A 27,065-nucleotide genomic window follows, 5' to 3' on the forward strand; every position below is an offset into this window, starting at 1 on the left:
ATAGATTCAAATGCATATCAGTGGTTGAAAAGCATCTATGACTTAAATTCATGGGTCGATTCTTAGGTAAGTTTCTAAACTTTCTCTTTATTTATTTAATATCAATGTATGAATATTATATCACACATTTTCCTCATTGCGTAGGCCATCGATCTATACATGAACTACCTATCATCCCATCATGAAAATTGATCGTGAGGTAGACAGGATTGTGCATTCGTCCCATCACTATTTATGGTAATGTGAAAATCACGACCATAGTTTTCTTTAAAAAAACCATTAATTAGTTATGTTTTTAACACTATCCAATATCTCAACACAACAGCAAATCATGGAAGTTTAACTTGACTTGTTGCGCACTTATTGAGCTGGGAACCATAAGGATCGACAGGTCGTGAAGTCTGTTAAGTTGAATGAAAATCTTATAGATATAATCCTCGGTTATGGTAAACCTCTATGGAAATATGAAGTGGTAAGATCTTAGTTACTTCTACATGTACATGGACTTAAATTATTTTATCAATGATAGAAAGGTATGAGTTTAACTCTTGTCGTATTTTTTGTGCTTGACAGTTATACATCCCTCTCAACGCAAGGCAGCAACACTGGTTTATGACAGTTGTTTATCCAAAGAAGAAAGATATCACTTTATATGACAGCATGCATATTGATTGGAAAGAGAAAAATGAGTTGATCATCGTGTAAGTAATGGACGGACTGAGGTGGTTATTCCATATTCTTGATGGTGGAGCTAAGGTCCGGGAAAAGCCATGGAATGTGAGGACAATGCGCAACACAACTCTGACGATTGTGGCATATACATACTAAAATACATAGACTTCTTGAGTGGCATGCATGCAATTGATTTTACACCTGTAAATATATATATATATATATATATATATTAGTCTACATTAAGTCTTGATTGCTTTGTCTTTTGTTTTAATATTAGTTCATTCTTTTTCTGTAGGAGGAAATTTCTAAATTTAGAAACATAATTGCATATGACTATATACAGTACAAGAAAGAAGCTGATGCTGCTTTCGCAAAGAAACAAGAAGAAATATTAAGTGAGCCAATGAAGAGAGTCAAACACTAATTTGGTATTGAATGTTGCATGGATTGGTTTATATAAACATTTCTTCTATTATTATCTGTATTGGTTATGTGAATAAAATGGGTCGTAGTCGTCTTGCACTTAGGCTCGTCCTTGTAATATTATATGGCTCGTGGTTGTAAACCACGAGCCTTTGTGGATGGCAACCACTATCCATAAAGCGTAATAACCACAAACCATATTAATTGACAATCACGATCCATGCAACACAACATCTATGACTTATATAACATAACAATCAAGACCCGTATATCATTACAACCACGACCCATATATAATGACAACCACAACCCATATGACATAACAACCACAATCCATAGCAACCGACAATCATGACCTGTATAAGCTTACAACCACGACCCTTATAACATTACAACCACGACGCATATAACATTACAACCATGACCCATCTAACATGTCAACCACCACCCATGTAACATGTCAACTACGATGCAACGTAGTGGGGCCAATGAGTTAGGACTTTAATTACAAGAAGAATAGGACATGGAAGAAGTTTAATTACAAGAAGAATTAAACAATGAAGAATAAGAGGACCAGGGTGAGAGCTATAGGTTAGCCGATTTGAGGGCTTTAAATCTTTTAGTAGCCTTAGCTTTCGTTTCCTTTACGGCGTTGCACCTCTTGATCCAGTGCAGCCTTTTCTTGTTAAAATCTTGCTCGCGAGTACAGTGTAGTATGTTCTTCCTAGCTAGTTCAAAGCGGGCTAGCAGAGCCCTACACTTAGCACTAAGGGCCGACAGGCGAGACAGAGCGGAAGAACACAACTCAATTTCTTTGTCCGCATCCAAAAAATTATCTCTGAGTTGTCGGAGTTCTAAAATTATCTTCAGAATTTCCTATGGAGGCCGTTGATCTTCAGGAAGATTGTTGACATCTCTGAGGAAAGGGAATGGATCACCCATAAAGGAGGAATGCGAGAAGAACTCAATGCCTTCTTCAAAAATCTCCTCCATTAGTCTGATTGATAGAGCAAAGAAATCCATAAATGCTTAAAGTGTTACATTAAGGATTCTGGTTCGGATTGGCTTGTGAAGGTAATTTGAAATCCAAGACTACTTTTATAGGTTGGTGAACCAATGGTTAATGTGATTAGGATGCAGTGCAACTATTCATTTTTCGATGCTAAGAATACCATTTCTGGAATTACGAGGAAGTAGCGACATTAATGTGATTTTCTGAAAAAGAATATGACGCTGTTACCGAAGGGTCGTGGATATGACAAACAATGGGTCGTGGTTGAGAACAACGACCTAGTGTGTATGACAACCACAACCCTGTCGTGTGATCTTGGTTCACATGCACCTTGGATCGTGGTTGTTATCCACTTTAGATTGTGGTTGTCAACTAATCTTGGATTGTGGATGGGGGGGAAAATGGATTGGCTACTCCCCCTGTCACCAGACATGGGCCCAACCATGAATTATGTGTTTCATCCATTCCGTTCATCTATTTTTACAGATCATTTTAGGGCTTGATCCCAAAAATGAGATGGATATAAGTCTAAGGTGGAACACACCACAGGAAAATAATAGTGATTGGATATCCACCATGAAAATCCTCCCAAGGCCCACTGTACTGTTTATTTGACATCCCAACTATTGATTAGGTCATACAGACAAAGATGTGGTCCACTTGAGATTGGGATATACCTCGTTTTTGGACTCATACCATAAAATGATTTGCAAAAATGTATGGACGGCATGGATGAAACACATACATGGTGGTGGGGCCCACAGATCACCGAACATCAGCCATTGGCCGGTGGCACTACATGCCTTTCGATCCTAGGAATACCATTTCTCACCAGCCATGGGCCCAACCACGACCCAAATCAGCTAACAACCACAAGCCGTGTACCATGAAAACCACGACCACATAACATGACAACTGTGATCCATAACAACTGGAGGCTACGATCCATATACTGTGACAACCACGATACAAGGTTATGGGCTAGATGAGTTGGGCCCTGCACAAGGTAGTGAAAGGCACGATCCTTGTAGCATGACGACCACAATCCATATCAAATGAGAACAAGGATCCATGACAACCACGACCCATGTAACATGATAATCACGACTCATGTGCATTTGAAAAGCACGATCCATTTAATATGACAACCAGGGTCATGGCAGTCACTGTCAGTGGTCGAGGTTTGAAAACGTGAAGTCATAGTTTTCTACTATTAATAGTGCGAGGAAAGGGAGTGAAAGCAACGAGGGTATGGTCAAATATTCATGAAACCAAGACCCATATATCATGACAACCATGACCCTTATCAACTGCGTCCTTTACTACATTACAACCATGATCCATATCACAAGAGAACCACGACCCATATAGCCTGCATTTCCTGCTCATGTAGTCTATCAATAGTCATCTCTACGTTGTAGTCCATTTTAGATATATATTTGAATGAAATTTAGTATCCACGGTGTAAATAGATCATTTCATTTGATGGACTAGCCCATGTAGTCACCAATTTAGTGCAAGTTACGCCATAGTACCACTCTTATAGGCTGGTGAACTAATGGTTAATATGATTAGGATGTAGTGCAACCCAGTGTGTATGACAACCAATGGATCATGGTTGGGAACCATGACCCAGTGTATATGACAACCACGACCTTGTCGTGTGATCGTGGTTCACATGCACATTGGACCGTGGTTGTTATCCACGTTGGATCGTAGTTGTTATCCGCCTTAGATCGTAAATCGGGGGAAAACGGATTGGCCACTCCCCCTATCACCAGCCACGACCCAAATCAGCTGACAACCACAACCTGTGTACAATGAAAACCACGACCACATAACATGACAACCACGATCCATAACAACTGGAAGCTACGATCCATATACCGTGACAACCACCACCCATATAACCTGCCAACCATGATACAAGGTTATGGGCTAAACAAGTTAGGCCCTGCACAAGGCAGTGAAAGACACGATCCTTATAACATGACGACCACGACTCATATCAAATGAGAACAAGGATCCATGACAACCACGACCCATATAACATAACAACCATCACTCCATGGGAAACCACGACCCATATAACATAACAACCACGACCATAATTATGATACAATATGAAAAACAGTTCTCTTCAACAGGCACCCAACAAGCTGAAAAACTCTGTTGAGAATATCTTCTTTGAGCCTGGACATAAATTGCAAAACGACAAGTCTATAGGAAATGAACAGTTCTCTTCGGCGGGCACCCAACGAGCTGAAAAACCATGACTCCATGGGAAACCATGACCCATATAACGTAACAACCATGACTCATATAATAAGACAACCACGACCATAATTACAATACACTATGAAGAACAGTTCTCTTCGACGGGCACTTACCGAGTTGAAAAACTCTGTTGAGAATGTCTTATTTTAACCTTATCAAAAACTCTGTTGAGAAGGTCAGGTTAAACAAGACATTCTCAACAGAGTTTTTCAGCTCACTGGGTGTCCGTCAAAGAGAATTGTTCTTCATAGTGTACCGTAATTATGGTCGTAGTTGTCATGTTATATGAGTCGTGGTTATTACATTATATGGGTCGTGGATCTTCACTCTCTGACATTTGGTCCTTGGATCTTCACTTATCTACGAAAACGAAAGAAGAAGAAGAATAAGGTTTGTAAAAGGTGAATAAAGGCGACGTTCTGCCCTTCACAAGCTCATAAATGCTTCCATCCACGCCATGGGGCTGGTGTTCGGTGCTCTGTGGGCTTAACCATGATGTATGTGTTTCATCCATTCCATTCACCTGTTTTTACAGATCATTTTAGGTCTTCATCACAAAAAATGAGAGGGATATAAATCTAGGGTGGACCACAACACAGGAAAACAGTAGTGATTGGATTTCCACCATTAAAATCCTCTTAAGGCCCACGTTACAGTTTATTTGACATCCAATCTGTTGATTAGGTCATACAGACACAGATGAAGGGTAGAAACAAAGATTAGCTTGATCCAGAACTTTTATGTTCCCTAAAATGTTTTTAATGGTCTATGATGGTCATTCAGCACTGTTTCCTGTAATGTTGTCCTCTTACGATTGGGGTATACCTTGTTTTTGGAATCATACCATAAAATGATCTCTAAAAATATATGGACAGCATGGATGTAATACATACATGGTGGTGGGGCCTATAGAGTAACCGATCCGTCACTTTCTCAGGGGTTGAAACAGAAGGTAACTTCTGCTTCACTCCAGGACCGTACGACTTTTGAACCAAGGACATGGGCATTTTTGTCCGAAACAATATCTAAAAGATGTGAGAAGGCCACTTTTGGAATATATGGAATGCCGTTGATTTCTGAGGTAAGTTTTCAATGGTAAGAATTTAATCCCCTTTGTGTGGTCCACATGAGACTTGGGATCTTTCTTATTTTTGGGCTCATATTGTAAATCATTTGGAAAAATGGATGGACAGTGTGGATGGAATCCATACATTGCATGGGCCCCTCGGAGCCCAACCTGTGTCGGGCTCAAAACAGGCCGGGGAAGTACCTAATCTACGCCCTCCATTTTGGCACCTTATTTCAGGGCATGAGCCCCATGTAAATTTAAATCTCAAGTGGACCACAACATCTGGAAACGGTAGTGATTTAAATCTAGGGAATGTCTATTGTCTTGTGTAGGTTTTCCTCCATGAGATGAAGAATAGGTTTTATTAAAAAAAAAAAAAAATTTAAAATTAAAAAAAAATTAAAAAAATTAAAAAAAAAAATAAAAAACCTCTCACCCTTAAAACTTCCTTAGATCCACTAATGTTTATTTGTCATCAAACCTGTTGATTAGGTCACAGAACCCAAGATGTTAACAAAACACAATTATGGTGACAGGAACAAACGTGTAAGTAGTGCATATGGTCATATATGACCATAGTATAATTACGATCATCTCACGAAAGAACTTTTCTTTCACCCTAGAGATCCTTTTGCCTCAATTGCGGTTGAGGCTCAAGTCTCAATCGCCAAATACAAACTGTAGGATTAAATCGAGAGTTTGAGATAAACTGGTGAAGGAAAATTTTCTTATGCTTGTCTTCCCACTTAGGATTTAGAACCGTCCACTGAAGCCCACAGGCCGATAGGTCTAATGATCAACTGTCCATGTTCTAGATTCCATTCTATGAAAGCCATCATGATAAAATTATACTGAAAGGATATATTACAACTGTCTCTGTCTATACATGAACCTTGAAGTTTGGCGGGAAAATTTTCAATGGCTAGTATTCAATCCCAAAAATCAAATTTTAGGATCATAAATGAAGAGTGATCATAGGAGTATACATTATTTATTGTAGTAATAGAATTTGGACAGTTTAGATTATTAGACCATCTCAGCATTTAGGTCTTAATTGATGACATACACTACATCCTAAGTGGGTCCACAACCAAAAGCTTTGCAAGGTCCACTGACCATGTCTATATGTCTATTCGATATCTGCTCTGTTCACCAGTTTTATCATATCAATATTAGGGCATGATCCATAAAATTATCTAAATCTAATCCATCCTAAGAAAAATTTGTTGAAGGCGATATTATGTGAGAATATGAATTCCAAACACTAAAAAGCAAAGTTCTAATGGGTCATATAAAAGATGGGGATGATTATGAGGTCATAGCTTTTATGAGGAAATAATGAGAACACAACGGTCACATCTAAGATAAGATAAGAGGTGAAAGTCCATCCCATATCCTACCTAAATCCTTGTGGGAAATCTGATTTATATATATAAAAAGAAAATAATAATAATAATAATAATAAGTTTTAAATATTAAAATTTGGTCAAATGGGATATAGCTATGGCTCGGGTGAAGACGAAACTGGATAATTATATAAAATATTAAGGATGAAAGACAGATGGGAATACCGGACACCACGGAGTGAATAATACGAACCATAAATGATGTCAATTCAGCTTTTTGCCCGATCGAGGATAAAATTTAGAAATAAAAATATGATGCAAAACCCTGTATTTGGGCAACATTTAGTTGACCCGGAGCACATTTCCCGCACTCCATTCTGAGTCCATGTTACATAATTTTCAGGTTAGAGAATGTTTTTCCCTCTCAATCATTTTTTCCACTAAGGTTAGTATAGGTATACCATCATCATTTACATTAACATCAAGTAAGTCTGAAATTATGTAACAATCAAATTTAAATAAACCTTCTCAAAAATAATTGTGAACGTTAATTCATCAAGTGATACATCGCCAATGCAAGCATACATCCCTTACGCAATGGAGCGGTATGCCAGTCCACCCCAATTCAAAATGTTCTCCCAACCTACAGTGACAATAATAGGAAGAATCTGAAATTGAGCAAGATTATTCAAATTGACCGACCGCTCAACAACAACCTCATGAGAAATTAAGCAAGATTATTCAAATTGACCGACCGCTCAACAACAACCTCATGATGGTGAAAATCCCGCACATACTTGGGGTCCTCTTCGGGAGGTCTTAGGGTTCTCACCCTAACATGAGTGGTTCGAGAAGATGAAGCTCTAGCAGTTTTCTTAGAAGAAGGACCTTCCATTGTAAGATAAAAAGAAAGAAATATAACAATGGAAATAAGAAATTCAAACCCACAGATTTTTAGCTGGAAATCCCCAGAAACCACAAGAGAAGCTCAAATAAACTCAAGAATCTAGCAATATATGATCCAAAGAACCCAAATATGAAAGAAAATAAAAAATGGAGCACTTACCAAGCACTAATCAAAGATGGGTTTGACGGGTCGGAAAGAGGCCGGATGAGGAAGAAGAGAAAATGAGAGAAAAAATGATTTTCTCACTCATAAAGGGCCTCCAACTGCACAACTTGACCGGTCGAGTATGTACTCGACCCGTCGAGCCACGACTGGTCGAGAAAAACCCTGGACTGATCGAACTAGAGACTGGACTAGTCGAACATAAGCTAGGACTAGTCAAGACAAAGCTTATAATAAGCACGATGACCTAAATTAAATATGCAATATGAATGACCTAAACCTAAAGTCTTTCTAGGGTCATATATACCTGAATTTTGAACATTGGACTATGTAGCTTCGGTAGTTAGTGTACTTAAAGTAGTTGAAGCTTGAACTTATATACTTGGATTTTGATCTTGATCTTGATCTTATAATGTTCTTGAACTTGATCTTAATCTTGTAATATACTTGAACTTGATCTTGATCGTGTAATGTACTTGAACTTGATCTTGCATTTAAAGTTCCACTTGCACTTGGTCTACTACTTGAAGTTGCACTTGTACTTGGTCTAGTATTCGAAGTTGAACATGCACTTTGACTTGAAGTAACATTTGATGTTTGTACTTGAAGTTGATGTAGATAATGTAGCTCATCTTCATATGAAGGTGAACTTTCCATCTATGTACAAGTTCATCATTCCGAAGTGGCTTGTCACTATGAAATTTGACAATACAGGGTGTTAGATATAACATAGCACTTACAACAAGCACGACCCATGTAAAATGACAACCACGACTCATGACATCTGACAATCACGACCCATACAACATTACAACCATGACCCATATATAATGACAATCACGACCCATGTAACATGTCAATTTGATGTAAATTATCAATCTACACTAATTATTAGTTGTTTGAGTATAATCTTTATCTAAGTGACAGCACGGGGAATGATTGATGTAGTGAAGCTTAGTGGAATGAAGTGTACGTGTAGTGAGCTTGGTTCAATGTTACTGCCTTGTGTTCAGGTGATAGCAGCCTGTGATAAGTATCAACTTCATATGTACAAATACTGCTCTTCATTCTACTCCAATGAAATATATTGTAAAATATATTAAGAGCCAGTTTACCCAATGCTTGACAAGATACAATGAAACATTCCAAACAAAGTGAAAGTTTTATGTTAGAATATGAAGCTTCCAGAAACGAGAAGATTTGCTGGAAGACCGAAAAAGGTTCGAGATGCAAATGAATAGGTCACAATCGGTGTCGATGCACTTTCATCCCTGCAGGATGAGGCTGATGATGACTTATTACTTTTATTTTTTTTTCTTATATTGTTTCTGATAATGTAATGTAATCACACCAATGAGCATTTTGGCCTTGTGAAGTGTAAAATAGTTATTGATTCATGAACTGCTCTGCAAGTTAACCACGATCCAATGTGGATGACAATCACGAACTGTTATGAATTTGAACCACGACCCAAAGATTAAATCGTGTACTTAACATCTAGTCATTGTTGTCATGATATATGGATCGTGGTTTTCATGTTATGTGCGTCGTGCTTTCACATAGGGTTGTGGTTGTCAACGACAATCCAATATGGATGATAACCATGATCCATTACAACTGTAAACCACGACCCGTGTATCATGTCGACCACGACCCATATAATACGACAACCACGACAACCATGACCCATACATCATTCCATTCAGGGTCCATGTATCATGACAACCACGACCTATACAACATTACAACCATGACTCATATATAATGACAATCACGACCCAATTTATATCATTACATTCAGGGTCCATGTATAACAACCACGACCTATACAGCATTACAACCATGACCCCATATATAATGACAATCATGACCCATGTAATGTGTCAAACACGACCCAAAGAGGATGATAATCATGAACCATTGTACATTTGAACCATGACACAAAGATGAAATCGTGTACTTAACAATGCTTTATAGTTGTCATGATATATGGATCGTGATTGTCATGTTGTATGGGTCGTGCTTTCACATAGGGTCATGTTTGTCAACGATGATCTAATATGGATGATAACCACGATCCATTATAACTGTGAACCATGACCCGTGTTTCATGTCCACCACGACCCATGCAACACGACAACTACGACCCGTATAACATAAAAACCATGACTCATATAACATGACATCCATGACCCATAACCACTGGAACCCATGAACCATATTCCATGACAGCCATGAACCATATTACGTGACAACCACAAACCATGTTCAACGGACCGTGTTCAAGGCCCAACCCCTTGGCCTACAACTTTGTATCGTGGTTGTTATGTTATATGGGTCGTGGTTTTAATATGTGATGGGTCCTAGTTTTCAGTTATTACGGGTCGTGGTTTTCATCGTATGTGGATCATTGTAATCATGTTATATGGATCATAGTATTTAAATTTTACAGACTAATATGCCCTTGACACATAAAAAGAGGTAATGATAAAAAGGTAAGGTCGGCGCAAGATTTCTTCTATTGTGTTGGTATGGTCTCATATGGCTATGGTTATCTCTAGTTGTGGGACAAATCTGATGTAAATTATCAATCTATACTGATTATTAGTTGTTTGAGTATATCTTAATCTTTATCCAAAAATACGAACGTTACTTACAGGTGAAGTTGACCACACTGAAATAAATAGTTATGAAGTGTTGAGAACTATGTGGGTCATACACCCTTCTGATAACGATCCATTTTTATGCTATGTCTTTATATATGTACATTACATATGATGATCAGGTTAGATGACACTTACAATCACTCTGGACCCCACATATCTTAGTTTGTACTGAAATAATATGTTGCATGTACGTACAAAAGAAATGGCGAGAAAAGGTAAAAAGGTTAGGTACATAAAAAATGGCGAGAAAAGATGAAAAGGTTATGTACATAAAAAATGGCGAGAAAAGGTGAAAAGGTTTGCATACAATTCCCAATGCATAATACCAATCGTCGATCATCTTGATATAGTCTATGTGCCCATCATAAATCAGATCTAATCCATTAGAATTGTTCAAGGCTAATATATTCCTTGGAAATTCTCAATAACGATACCGTATCGAGCCATCAGTGAGTAAAAAGGACAAATTGTTTGCTTTTATGGCACCTATTAGTTTGAACTGTTGTGGTCCACTGGATTTGAATATTTTGATCATTCTTTGGGCATACCCATACAGAACACCGACCTTATTTGGAAGCTTCTTCTCTGAGACCCCATTCCCTTTACGTTTTCTTGGTTTTGAATCTTCTTCCCTGGGCCCCTCCATCGCCACTTGGGGAGTACATCTACAAGTTCAATCCAGCTCAGTCCATATAAATGGCAAAGCAAGGTATGTGTTTTGCCAAACTCTATTCTCAATGTTTAAAGAGGGGTCGTTGTTTGTATGAAAGCATGGTCGAGGTTTACATTCATAATGGTCCGTGGTTGATATGTACAAAGGAACCCGGTTAACACGTACAATCGATCGTGGTTATTAAAAAATGGTTGTAGTTGATAGGCATAATGGATCGTGTTTGACGGCTTACAAATAGGGGTAGTGTGGCTCGCGATTCACTTGTATAACGGGAATTGATTGTAATCATGGTTGACAGTGATAGTGGATCATGGATCACATGTTATGTGGGTCGTGACTATCAACCACGACCCAACAGTGATGACAACCACGACCCATATAACATGACAACCACGATCGTGAATGCAATTGTGGTTGATATGCCCATTGGATCGTGGTTGATAGGCACAGTGTATCGTGAAACATATGTTATGTGGTCGTGACTGTCAACCACGATCCAACATAGATGAGAACAACGATCTGTGTAACATGACAATCATGATCGTGGTTAATATGCCCAGTGGATCGTGGATCACAAGTTATGTGCGTTGTGACTGTCAACCCCAACCCAAATAATAGGACACCCATGACCAGTATAGCATGACAACCATGATCCTTAAAACTTGTGATAACCACGACCCTTCATGGGTTACAATCACGATTGACTATGTACGACATTTATGACCCATGCTAAACTTCGAGTCCACATGGAATGCAGGTCGAAACAAGCCAAAGATGACTACATGCTTAGACTTCAAAAAGGCACAGGTCTTTCTGAAGTGCTCCATCAGTTTTTTGAAGGAGTACATGATTGAAGATATGGAGAAGAATCTTGATAAAAAGGAATTATTTAGGGACAGCTGTTTTGGATTTCTTCTTAACTTTCCACTGGTTGGGTAGATAGCACACTCTCGGATCATGCATTGCCTAATGGAGGGGCATATTGGTGATTTAACATTCGATGTTCTAAGTACCACGTTATTGAGCTCAATTTTGCGTTAATAATGGGTCTTAAGTTTGGACCAGTTAAGGTAGATGATGGTGATCGTGCCAAGGTCGGAATAATAGAGGTAGGAAAAAGGTATTAAGGAGACATATCTGAGACCAGTTGGTGTGAGTAAACAAGAACGGAAAGAAGCCTATCTGTCACTCGTTGATAAAGAAGAACATATGGATATGGTGAAGCTGGCTCTAATAATTTGCATTGAGAATATAATAGTTAGATCTCCGCAAAAGAATTACTGTATTGATAAGGTTATTGACATGGTTGATGACTTTGAATATTTAATAACTACCTCTGGGGTAGTGTGGTGTATAAATATTTGATGGATGGGGTTAACACTATAATTGGCAGTGTTCGGGTGAATGGCCAGTACCCCAAATCATACAACATATGCAGATGCGCTTATGGCCTACAAGTAAGTTATTATTATCTTGATTCATACTTTGAGTTTGAATTTTTACTCTATACATGTTAACCAATATGTAATGCATGATAATTGATTTTAAACAGATTTGGACATACGAACAGTTCTCCAAACTCACTAGTGACAGTGGGTGGGCCATTAGAAGACTGCCTACAAGGATTCCTCGAATACTAAATTGGGATCCCATAGAGTAGGCAGATATCCCCCCATCTTCAAAATCTTCACAGTTGTACCGGTAAGAGTTATTTATTTAGTAGTATAATTTAATTATGTAGTATGTGTATAATTAATAAATCAATTTTGCTCCTGCAGGTGATGCTAGTTCCAGAGCTTCGACCAACAGTCGAAGAAGCAGAGACCGAGATTATCAGGAGTATAACTGATGAAATTTATAGAAAGGACAAGGCTTTACGGGCAACACCCACGACAGATAAAAATCAGGAGGACGTGGAGGAAATAAAAAAAATAAAATTGAGGTTGATCTTAAAGCCTCCCTTGAGGAAATAAAAAATAAACTTGAGGCTGATCTTAAAGCCTCCCTCGAGACCTTTATTAGCAAGATATTTAGCGATAAATAAATTTAATCAGCGGATTAAGACCATTACCACTGAAGTGAGTGGAATAAAGGATGAAGTGAAGCGGATTGTTTTAAGGAGAAATAAAGCAACTCAAGGAGAAGAATGCTTCTATTCGCGAAGAAGTGAAGTTGATGAGAGGGGATATTAATACAAAATACGTACGTGAAATTGCTTTGCTTCATTTGTTAATAGGTCATTGTGAATGTACCGTCTTCTAATATAATATATGATTTTAATATAGGTCAACAACACAACAACAACAACAACTGTTGATGATGGGATGAGCCATCTCAAGCGTTTTGAAGATGGGATAAGCCATCTCAAAGATGACAATGCTTCATTGCAGGAACAGATGAAGTAGTTAATAGATGAGTTTCAAGCAATGAAGGTAAATAAACAATGGATCGTGGTTATCATTCACAATGGGTCTTGGTTGATGCATGACCCAACATTGATGGAAGCCACGATCTAGCCATGGGTAGTAGTTACTGTGAAAAATGGGTCATGGTTTCTATGAACGATGGATCGTGGTTACCATACATAGTGGATCGTGATTTTCAACTAAAAGGATCATGATTTTTAACCACGACCTAATATAGATGACAACCACGCTCCATTGGTCGTAATAACCATAATCCTTTTCTTGATCGTAATTGTCTTCCACTGCGGGCCGTGGTTCACAACCAGGAAGGGTCATAATAACCATGACCCTTTTCTTGAGTTCGTTAATAAAGACATATTGAAATACATAATAATATATGATTTTATTACAGGATAAAGTTCCTTAATTGAGCCCCTTGAGAGGAGAGAATGCTTCACTGCATGAGCAAGTGAAGGAACTTAGAGAGGAAATCCACTCAATGAAGGTATATGCATTTGAATTTATCCTGAATCTTATTTGGTTGTTGTTGCGTCCCTTTTTGGGTCCTTGTTATAACCCCAACCATTTTCTGGATCGTAGTTGTCATCAACAGTGGGTCGTGGTTCACAACCAGGAAGGGTCATTGTTGAATTCATTTGAAAAAGACATTCGATTTCATTTCTAATATATGATTTTATTACAGGACAATGTCCCTTCGATGAGCCCTCTCAGAGGAGATAATGCTTCACTGCAGGAGCAGGTGAGGAAACTTAGAGAGCAGATCAAGGCAATGAAGGTATATGAAATTGAATTTATCCTAAATCTTATTTGGTCATGATTGTGTCCCTTTTTGGGTCATGGATATGATCCAGTGATGGATCGTTGTTATCATCCACCAAAGGTCGTGGTTGCCATATACACACTGGGTCATGGATGAATTACGACCAAAGGTAGATGAAAACCATGATCCAGACCAGGGTCGTGGTTTGTTTGAACTGTGGATCCTGATTATCATTCATAGTGGATCGTGATTTTCATCCATGACTCAATTTGGTCAACAATCATGACGGTTGAATTCCTTAAAAAAAGATATTGAAATTCATAAATAATATATGTTTTTATTATAGGACAATGTCCATTCAATGAGCCCTCTTAGAAGAGAAAAGGCTTCACTTCGGGAGCAGATGAAGCAGCTTAGAGCGAAGATCCAAGCAATTAAGGTATATGAAATTGAATTATGGCTGTTGTTGTGTTCCACCAGGGGTCGTGGCTTTTGTCAATGTTGGATGGTTGTTATTATGTGTAATTAGTTATGGTTGTCATCCACAACGGGTCATGGTTTATACACGATCCAGTGTGGATGATAGAGGATATACATACAAAATATGTACGTGATTTACCTTTGGTTTAATAATTAACAAGTCACTATGAATGAAATGTCTTATAATATATGATTTTATGACGGGCCAACAGCTGAACTATTGAGGCTGGGATGAGCCTGCTCACTAATTTTGAAACTGAGCTGATCCATCTTAAAGATGACAATGCTGCACTGTGGGAGCACATGAAGCAGATACTAAAGGATTTCAAAGCTACAAAGGTATATGAATTTTAATTTATTTTGGTCCTTATCTGGTTGTTGTTATCTTCCACAATGGATTGTGACTATCATCCACAGTGGATCACGGTAGTCATGCTATATGGGTGTGGTTATGCCCAGTCCAGACGAGGATCGTAGTTATTATTCATAATGGGTCATGGATATAATATACATTAGGTCTTGGTTTTGCACGACCTAATGTGGATGATAACCACAATTCAATATGGGTGATAGGTGACAACCACAACCATTCATCTGATTGATACATATATAATATATGATTTTATTTCAGGACAATATTTGGACAAGCCCTCGCAATCGTGAGAATGCACAATTAAGGGAGAGGATTACGCAGCTAAGAGTGGAGTTTGAAGCATCAAAGGTATATTTATGGGTCGTGATTATCCACAATAGATCTTGGTTGCCAGCCACAAAGGGTCATGGTTTTATACATAGTGGGATCGTAGTTGACGCACGACCGAATTTTGATGACAACCACGATCCACATAAGGATCGTGGTCACTGTCAACATTGGATCATTGTTATCATGTATAATTGGTCGTGGTTATCACCCAAAGTATATCGTGGATGTGAACCATGACCCACAGTCATTAACAACCACGATCCTTCGACTATTTCTTGCTAGGAACCATGGATCGTGGTTATTATCCATGGAGGATCGTTGTTTTCTTCCACACTGGGTCGTTGTTCATCCACGATGGTACGTGGTTGTGAACCACGAGCCAATATGGATGACAACAACGTTCCATTTGTAGGGTCGTGGTTCACATTCCCAATGGATCGTGGCTTCCATCCATATGCTAACCATGATCCATGATCTAGGCCAAATGTGAACCACAATCTTATATGGATGACAAACATGATCCACGACTATATATGGATAACAACCTCACTCACCTACATAACGTGTTGAAATACATAAATATTGTGCTTTTGTGTTACAGGACAAATTCCCTTCGATGCAAATAGTCGAAGTAGAGATTGTGCAGCTAAAGGAGCACAATGCTTTGTTAAGGCAGGAGATGAACTTGCTTACAGATGAACTTAATAAGAAAATTGTATGTGAAATTGCATTCGTTTAAATTTTTAAATAGACAGTATGTTATGAATTGCATAGATAATATGCGATTTTATTACAACTCAACATCGGTACTTCACAATTGAGTGAGAAAGGGAGAGGACAACCAATGGGTGCAGGATCTGCGACTGGGGTGGAAGCTACTCTTGATGCAGATGTACCTAGGCCACAACGCAATGTTTTGTCCTCTAAATTTTTGTCCTCTCCATACATGGCTCCATCTTCTTCTCCTATAAAGGAGAGTCGTCAAGGGTTAGTGGATTCTCACCGAGCTCTAACTGATGCCGAAGACAACGAGTTGAGTTTTGTTAGAGATTCAAATGCATATCAGTGGTTGAAAAGCATCTATGACTTAAATTCATGGGTCGATTCTGAGGTAAGTTTCTAAACTTTCTCTTTATTTATTTAATATCAATGTATGAATATTATATCACACATTTTCCTCATTACGTAGGCCATCAATCTATACATGAACTACCTATCATCCCATCATGAAAATTGATCGCGAGGTAGACAGGACTGTGCATTCGTCCCATCACTATTTATGGTAATGTGAAAATCACGACCATAGTTTTCTTTAAAAAACCATTAATTAGTTATGTTTCTAACACTATCTAATATCTCAACACAACAGTAAATCATGGAAGTTTAACTTGACTTGTTGCGCACTTATGGAGCTGGGAACCATAACGATCGACAGGTCGTGAAGTCTGTTAAGTTGAATGAAAATCTTATAGATATAGTCCTCGGTTATGGTAAACCTCTATGGAAATATGAAGTGGTAAGATCTTAGTTACTCTTACATGTACATGGACTTCGATGATTTTATCAATGATAGAAAGGCATGAGTTTAACTCTTGTCGTATTTTTTGTGCTTGACAGTTATACATCCCTCTCAACACAAGGCAGCAACACTGGTTTATGGCAGTTGTTTATCCAAGAAAGAAAGATGTCACTTTATATGACAACATGCATATTGATTGGAAAGAGAAAAATGAGTTGATCATCGCGTAAGTAATGGACGGACTGAGGTGGTTATTCCATATTCTTGATGGTGGAGCTAAGGTCTAGGAAAAGCCATGGAATGTGAGGACAATGCGCAACACAACTTTGACGATCGTGGCATATACATGCTGAAATACATAGACTTCTTGAGTGGCATGCATGCAATTGATTTTATACCTGTAAATATATATTTATTCATCTACATTAAGTCTTGATTGCTTTGTCTTTTGTTTTAATATTAGTTCATTCTTTTTCTGTAGGAGAAAATTTCTAAATTTAGAAACATAATTGCATACGACTGTAGACAGTACATGAAAGAAGCTGATGCTGCTTTCACAAAGAAACAAGAAGAAATATTAAGTAAGCCAATGAAGAGAGCCAGACACTAATTTGGTATTGAATGCTGTATGGATTGGTGTATATAAACATTTCTTCTATTATTATCTATATTGATTATGTGAATAAGATGGGTCGTAGTTGTCTTGCACTTAGGCTCGTCGTTGTAATATTATATGGCTCGTGGTTGTAAACCACGAGCCTTTGTGGATGGCAACCACTATCCATAAAGCGTAATAACCACAAACCATATTAACTGACAATCACGATCCATGCAACACAACATCTATGACCTATATAACATAACAATCAAGACCCATATATCATTACAACCATGACCCATATATAATGACAACCACGACCCATATGACATAACAACCACAAACCATAGCAACCGACAACCATGACTCGTATAACATTACAACCACGACCCCTATAAAATTACAACCACGGCGCATATAACATTACAACCACGACCCATCTGACATGTCAACCACCACCCATCTAACATGTCAACTACGATGCAACATAGTGGGGCAACGAGCTAGGACTTTAATTACAAGAAGAATAGGACAAGGAAGAAGTTTAATTACAAGAAGAACAGGACAAGGAAGAAGAAGAGGACCACGGTGAGAGCTATAAGTCGGCCGATTTGAGGGCTTCAAATCTTTTAGCGGCCTTAGCTTTCGTTTCCTTTACGGCGTTGCACCTCTCGATCCAGTGCAGCCTTTTCTTGTTAAAACCCTGCTCGCGAGTACAGTGTAGTATGTTCTTCCCAGCTAGTCCAAAGCGGGCTGGCAGAGCCCTGCACTTAGCACTAAGGGCTGACGGGCGAGACAGAGCGGAAGAACACAACTCGATTTCTCTGTCCGCATCCAAAAAATTATCTCCGAGTTGTCGGAGTTCTAAAATTGTCTTCAAAATTTCCTGTGGAGGCCGTTGATCTTCAAGAAGATTGTTGACATCCCTGAGGAAAGGGAATGGATCACCCATAAAGGAGGAATGCGAGAAGAACTCGATGCATTCTTCGAAAATCTCCTCCATTAATCTGATTGATAGAGTAAAGAAATCCATGAATGTTTAAATTTTTACAATAAGGATTCTGATTCGGATTGGCTTGTGAAGGTAATTTGAAACCCAAGACTACTTTTATAGGCTGGTGAACCAATAGTTAATGTGATTAGGATGCAGTGCAACTATTCGTTTTTCGATGCTAGGAATACCATTTCTGGAATTACAAGGAAGTAACGACATTAATGTGATTTCTAAAAAAAAATATGACGCTGTTACCGAAGGGTCATGGATATGACGAACAATGGGTCGTGGTTGAGAACAACGACCTAGTGTGTATAACAACCATGACCCTGTCATGTGATCTTGGTTCACATGCACCTTGGATCGTGGTTGTTATCCACTTTGGATTGTGGTTGTCAACCAATGTTGGATCGTGGATGGGGGAAAACGGATTGGCTACTCCCCCTATCACCAGACATGGGCCCAACCATGATTTATGTGTTTCATCCATTCCGTTCATCTATTTTTACATATCATTTTAGGGCTTGATCCCAAAAATGAGGCGGATATAAGTCTAAGGTGGAACACACCACAAGAAAATAATAGTGATTGGATATCCACCATGAAAATCCTCCCAAGGCCCATTGTACTGTTTATTTGACGTCCCAACTATTGATTAGGTCGTACAGACAAAGATGTGGTCCACTAGTGATTGGGATATACCTCGTTTTTGGACTCATACCATAAAATGATCTGCAAAAATATATGGACGGCATGGATGAAACACATACATGGTGATGGGGCCCACAGATCACCGAACATCAGCCATTGGCCGGTGGCACTACATGCCTTTCGATCCTAGGAATACCATTTCTCACCAGCCATGGGCCCAACCACGACCCAAATCAGCTGACAAACACGAACCGAGAACAATGAAAACCACAACCACATAACAATACAACTGTGATCTCATGGCAACTGGTAGCCAAATCGGCAAAACTGTCCAAATTATGATAGATGGACAATAAACTGAGAATTATGCAGACGGCCAGTTAATGGCCTGTTAAAGCAAATGTTATCCAGTGATCTGACTACTTCGAACTGGTGTTCAACCACTCTGATTCTTGGATGATGATCAAATTATCGGGACAGTTTGATTTAAGGCGTGCCAATGGCCACAAGTTGAGCTTTAATATAGACATCAACCCATTCTGGGGGCACAGATTCAGGGTCAGTGTAGGGCTAGGGCCCTTTGATACAAGCTAAAAGAATTATTGTTCCAGGAGCACCCGTTTGACAATGAACTGCATATTGTTGAAGATAGAATTTTGTTGTCAAGAAACAACTCCTGAAAGACTCGAGTGATATCACGTAAGAAACAACTTATGAAAGACAGAATTGAGACCTAATGAGGCTTAGTTGAAAAGTAGCTCAAAGCTAAGATTGTTACTTAACTACACTGACTTGATGCTCAGCAGGACCCACCTATAGACCTACGCTGCGTTGTGTCGAGTAGGAAGCTTAGGGCTAGATCATGCTTTAATGATCTAGCTACAAATACTCATCATTGGGTGGCAAATGGGACCCACCTAAAGATCTGCTCCAGAGAACACTTCAGATTAAAGGCCATAACATGATAAAGACGTGCAAAGTTTGATATGATGAGCGTTCCAAGAAGAAACATCTCTCATCAGCATTTTATCGAACAGTATGTGTGCATCATTAATCTAACAACAGTATACATACATATCAATCAAAGAGGTCCCAACATACAGATCAAACATGAGTTATCAAGTACGTGAAAGAAAAAAGTCAGGAACTCAATCTAGCAAATGTAAATGTGTCTATGAAATCAACTAATCTAGATCAAGAACTGATAGAACAAACTATCATAAAACTAAAAAGTAAAAACTAAAGGAAAAATATACTCCGAAAAATCCACATGGAAGAAGCATCAACTAATAATTCCAGATCTATACGATTTTATAACTAAAAAAATGAGAAAAAATATACTCCTAAAAATCCACATCAGGAAAATGCTACAGATCTCAAAATCTAAATACTATAAAAGAAAGAACATTTCTTGCCAACCCAAATCAGCATCTACAGCTTCACATAGACAAAATCATGCCAAAATATAAAAAAACACTGATTAGAAAAATGGAAATAGAGGGGTTTTGAAGTAAATCGCCTCTCTTGCTCAGTAAAGAACATTTCTTGCCAACCCAAATCAGCATCTTCAGCTTCACATAGACAAAATCATGCCAAAATATAAAAAAACACTGATCAGAAAAATGGAAACAGAGGGGTTTTGAAGTAAATCGCCTCTCCTGCTTAGTCGTACCCCAAATCTAAGCTTTGGTGACCTTCTTGTCGACGTTCAAGCTCCGAGTTGCAAACTTGACCCCAGTCGTCGACCTGAACTCATTCCTGGTGAACCTCGAGAGCGGATTTGACTTCCTAACTCCTGAATCACCGATTAGAACGACAAAAAGGCAGAGCTTCCACGGACCTCCAGAAAGATGACATTGTTGAGGTCGTTGATGCCATTACAGAACTCGACAGCCACGATTCTTCGCCCTGGCGGCTGCAAGCAGATTACCACAAGGCCTAGAGCAATGACCGCTGCTGGAGTAGTAGCTTGGCCCTGATCTTTGACTCTTGCTCTTTTCTACTCTTGCTCTTTGACTCCTACGAGGTTCACTAGGAGTTTTTTCTTCTATTTGTAGTTCTTTTATATTTTCATTAGGAGATTGAATCTCAGCATTCTTTTTCTCCGTGAATACAGAATTCTCAAAGAACTCTACATCTCTAGACTCTATGATTACATTGGAGTCTAAGTCTAGAAGTCTATAGGCCTTACTATGTTGTGCATATCCTACAAGGATGCACTTGATAGCTCTTGGTCCTAATTTAGTTTTTTTAGGTTCTGAAGTTTTGTAATATGCAAGACACCCCCACACTCTAAGATACCCTATGTTTGGTTTTCTTCCTTTCCATATTTCATATGGAGAGGTCTTGGTTTTCTTAGAGGGAATTCGGTTTAAAACATGACATGCAGCTAACAGCGCTTCTCCCCATAGGTTTAATGGTAATTGTGCTTGTATTAGCATTGAGTTGACCATTTCTACTAACGTCCTATTTTTTTTCTCTGCTACACCATTTTGTTGTGGTGTATAAGGTGTTGTGCACTAATGTATTATGCCGTGTTCTTCACAATAGTTAGAAAATTCATTAGAGAAATATTCTCCTCCTCGATCACTACGAAGGATTTTAATATTTTTATCTAATTGATTTTCTACTTCAACTTTATAGATTTTGAATGCGCTAAATGCTTCATCTTTCGATTTTAACAGATATATATATATATATATATATATATATATATATACACACATATCTTGAACAATCATCTATAAATGTTATAAAGTACCTTTTACCTCCACGGGTAAAAACACCGTTTAGTTCACATATGTCAGTATGCACTAGGTCTAATATTTGAGAGGATCTCTCAACGCTAGGGAATGGTTTCTTTGTTATTTTAGACCGTATGCATACTTCACATTTATCTTTGTCACTATCATTGTATGATATTAGGCCGTTCTTAGCCATGAGTTTTATGGTACTGTAGCCAATATGGGCTACTCTACCATGCCATAGCGTTACAGACTCAATCATGTAAGCAGAAGAATTCTTTTCATTTAAAGAGAGTTTGATCATCCCATTACAAGCGTATCCCTTACCCACAAAGTTTCCATTCTTAGACAAGATCAGCTTGCCTGATTCAAACACAACCCTAATCCCAGGCTTGCTCAAGAGATCCCCTGAGACAAGATTCCTCCTTATGTCTGGGACATGTAGTACGTTGGTCAGGATTACCTTCTTTCCAGAGATAAAGAGTAATTCCACGGTTCCTTTGCCTACAACTTTCGATCGTCCTTCATTTCCCATTTGAACCTCTTGACCATTGGTCTCATTTTCATAGGTTTTGAAAGCAGATCGATCATTGCATACATGGACTGTGGCACCTGTATCGTACCACCAACCAGGGATTTTCTCTTGAACTAGGTTCACTTCTGTGACCATGGCTACGATTTCATCGTCTACTGCATTGGCCTCTTTCTTAGGCTTTTTTCGGTCCCTACAGACTCGGGCGAAATGCCCGGTCTTGCCGCAGACATAGCAAGCTCCCTTAGGTTTGCCGTTTTTCTTTCTTTGGGTTTTCTTGAATTTTCCTTAATCTTTGTTAGGTTTAAGGGAATCAGCTTTCTCATAGGTATTATTCTGGGATGTCTTTTCTACCGCGTTCACCTTGGATGAGGATGCACCATTAACGTCATCCTTTTTGTCTCGGTTACGAGATTCTTCTTCAATACGAAGATGCTTCTGGATTTGTTCCAGGGTGAACTTTTCGGATTTATGCAGTAGTTTCTTCCTGTAATCTTTCCAGCTCGGAGATAACTTTGCGATTATAGCTCCGACTTGAAAGGATTCAGGAAGATCGATTTTTATGGCTTTTATTTTATTTACAATAAGCTGCAGTTCCTAGATTTGGGCAAGCAGCGGTAGATTGTCTACCATTGTGAAGTCGAAATACCTGGCAATTAGAAATTTATGTGTACCTTCCTCTTCAGCCTTGTACTTGTATTCCAGTGCGCTCCAAATTTCTTTCGCTGATGTGGTCCCTGTGTACAAATCGTACAATCGATCAGAGAGAGCATTGAGAATGTGGCCACGGCACAGCAATTCATCTTCTTGTCGTTTGATCCTAGTAGCGATCTGTTCTAGAGTGTCAGTGTCTTTTGCTTCAGGCAGAGGTTGGAGAGTCGGGTCCAAGATGTAGAAGATCTTCAGCGCAGTCAGCAGGAATTTCAGCTTGTCCTGCCATCTAGTGAAATTTGAACCATCGAATCGGTCCAATCAGATCAGATCCTGGTTCATCAGTTGATTGATGCAACACTTTCGGTGCCCATAATCACGCTTTAAGATTGTTAGGAAAACTAATTTTTGGATACACCGAAAATAAATAATAAAATAAAATTATCACTAGACTGAATCACGTATAAAATACGCTGTCCTTAAAGCATGATTCGCCCCCTTATCAACTGCTGATGGGTTACGGGCGAATTGCTTCCAGGATAAGACAAGCCTTATCTGGATCCAACGTGCAGCAATCACGATAGGTCCACTATGGAACAATTTTAACGCAGTCGATTTATTCTGACAGACTTCTACTATGGAGATGACAAGGTATTCTTATATGAAGGTATTGATCGTATCTGATTTGATGGGGAGATGGTGTGTTGAGATGATGAAATCGGACTGGAATGGTCCAATTTATATAGGTCTCAGGTTTAGACCCGTTGCTGTGTGGTATTCAATGGTCAAGAACGTTTGAAAAACGTTTTTGGCTGTTGTCCATTAAGCTCAGACGTTTCTGGTCATTAGATCTGTAGATCTGACCGTTGGATCATTCTGGCCCGTCCGTTTTCGGACCGTTGTGGCTTTTAAGGTAGCTATCCGTTTAAGAAACGGCTGGACGTTTCGGATTTAAGATCCGACCGTTCTCAGTCACCTATAAAACCCAGGCTCATTTCCAACATTTCAGATCCACACCGCCCTAAGGCTCTGACCAAACCCATCGCACCGCGATCGCACCAAGGTCGCATCGAGTTCGCACCAAGTTCGCGCCGGTTCGCGTAAGGTCGCGAGGGAGCGACCACTCTGCGACACGATGCGCACGTGCGAAGTGCAAAGTGCGCCATCTAGCGCCACTACAGCCACACTGCCTCACTGCCCACTCCCACTCCCACTCCCACGCCCACGCCCACACCCTCGCCCGTGCCCGTGCCCGTGCCCGTGCCCGAGCCCGAGCCCGAGCGCGCGCCCGCGTGCGTGCGTGTGTGTGTTCCAGTGCTTCGCACTGGAACACGCAACCAGGTTTCATGCCATGATGCATGTGTTAGATCCACATTGTCCATACATTTTTTATTTTATAATTCCGATCATTTTAGGCACAAGCCGAAAATTAAGCTAGATGCAAAGCGCAAAGTCCGCAGCAAAGAAAGAATTTGGGATTGAACGACTACAATTGAAACCTTTCTAGGGCTTACCATAACTTTCATTCTTATCTAAGTTATTCGTAAGATCACACGGACCTAGATGAAGGAAAAACACAAATATCAGCTTAATCTGGGCCTTTCTTTTAGCTTTAGGAAGTTTTCAATTCCTACTTTTTCCTAGTCCACTTGAGCTTTTCATCTTCGTCGGCCTTTGGCTCATGCCTTAAATGATATGAAAAACGGTGTTATCTATAACGTACATTATGATGGGTCTTATAAAAGTCTGAAACATTACACTTTTCTTCTCTTGGGAATGAGACTGGGTACTGCCAGCCCACTTTAGCGCATTCGTTTGGACATGGTTTGGCCGGTGGCTCTACACCAGCCACCCAGCTGGTGTCAAATCTCTGTGACCCAACCATAATTTATGTGTTTTATCCACGCTGTCCATCCATTTTGGGACGCGGATTGCATCCTACCCCTGTTCTGTCTAGGCAGGGCTACAGGGCGCCCACTGAAATAAGGTCACTCGGGCCAGGATGAACTGAAAAAGCAAATATCAGCTTGATCCAAAACTAATGTGACCTGAAGAAGTTTTTAATTGTAGACATTCAAGCCTCACTGTTTTTTTGTGGTGGTCCGTTTGAACTTTGGATCCACCTAATGTTTTGGTTCATGACCTAAAATAATCTGAAATATTGGATGGACAAATAATAATTATTATTAATCAGTTTTAGAAAAGACTTTAATTGGAGAATCTCCAACCATGGTTTAATCCAATGGTTGTTAATTCGGGACTAAGGATTGATCTTTGACAAGTACTCAAAAGGGAATCTCTACTGTGAAGATAGACTTCAAAGTCTCTCTTCCTTCCGGGAAGAGAGGCAAAGGAAGAAAAGGACCTGACATGTAAAGACAGGCAACGGAATCAATGAGCGAGTCATCCACGCAAACCATCCTATCAATTTACTCACCCACCCTAGCATAGAAAGTTGTGCAGATTGTAACCATGGAAAGACCATCCGCCAAAATAGGACCTACCTTTCTTCATTAATGTTGCTAGAGTACATTACACGCAGTATTGTTATTGGATATGCATAAGTTTTAATCTGTCAGTAACTTGTGTTTAACTTTCCATGTTCTGATCAATGGGCCTCACCTTGGATGAAACGTGGAAAGCTTCACCTTGGATGAAAGAGTGAAAGGATAGGACTCCTAGGGCCAATGTTGGAGTCCAGTGTATGGCAGGGGGAATATTTTTGTATCCACAGTAATAATTTTGTAGCATCCAAACTAAGAATCCAATAAGTCCCATCATGAAGATGGGACGCACCAAAAATCATGCTGGTCAAGAACTCACATGGGCCACACCATATGAAACGGTGTAAAAGCATTCGCAAGCCTCCAAATTCAAGCAATGTGGCCCACCTATATTTTGATTGGATTCATTTTTGGAGCATCCAATAGACTGTGAGGCCCATCATTATAAGTGGTTTAGATCATTGAAAAGACCATGATCTGAGCACTAAAGTCCCAGTATATCTTATTGCAACACATGGTGATGTAGGCAAGCAAACCTTTGGTGATAATCCTTTCAAGCACTGTTTTTTCTTATCCCTGGTAGTAGAGCATGCATGACATAAAACTATACATGTATGTGAGTTTTTGTCCGTGAGTTGAAGAGTCAACACGGAACAAAGAGATAGACATGCAATTTAATAGATGATGTTGCCTGTCCATGGTCATCATCCAAGCAACTTTCCACACGAACGTGACTGATCGGTGCTTTATTTGCTGATTATCATGTCGTTATTATATAATATAAATTCATTGGTCCCCAACAACAACAAGATGGTCCAGGGTTTAGCAACTCCAATCTGTGTCCATCTGGCATTCGGCCTACTCGAGCGGATTCAGTTGATTCCAAGGTCCATTGAGGTCGGTGGGTCCCTAATTAACTCTGGGGTCCACCATGATGTATATTCCTTACATCCATGTCGTACATGCATTTTGACAGCTCACTTAAGGGCATGATCCAAAAAATAAAGCGAATCAAAAACTTATGTGGATCAACAAATATCAGCTTGATCCAATACTTTTGTAGCCCACAAGAAGTTTTTAATGCTCAATCACCACTGTTTCAAGTGGTGTGATCCTCCTGAATTTTGGATTTGGATCATTTTAGGTCTTGTTTCCTAAAATGAGATAGCAAAATAGCCACTATTTCATATGGTGTGGTCCACCTGAATTTTGGATCTGGATCGTTTTTGGGCTCATGCCCTAAAATGAGCTAGCAAAACAGATAAATGGCATGGATATACAATAAATACATCA

At 39.2% G+C, this 27,065-nt stretch overlaps 1 long non-coding RNA gene across 1 annotated transcript; it reads right to left on the bottom strand.

Annotated features, from left to right (window-relative positions):
- Positions 1–19,777: 19,777 nt before the first annotated feature.
- LOC131255859 (uncharacterized) lies at positions 19,778–21,315 on the bottom strand. The gene is made up of 4 exons (XR_009176486.1): positions 21,182–21,315; positions 21,014–21,136; positions 20,125–20,912; positions 19,778–20,017 (listed from the first exon to the last, which is right to left on the bottom strand). It is a non-coding gene; the product is annotated as an uncharacterized LOC131255859 (long non-coding RNA).
- Positions 21,316–27,065: the final 5,750 nt, after the last annotated feature.

This window comes from Magnolia sinica, chromosome 9 (genome assembly GCF_029962835.1).
Source record: "Magnolia sinica isolate HGM2019 chromosome 9, MsV1, whole genome shotgun sequence".
Taxonomy (NCBI): Eukaryota; Viridiplantae; Streptophyta; class Magnoliopsida; order Magnoliales; family Magnoliaceae; genus Magnolia; species Magnolia sinica.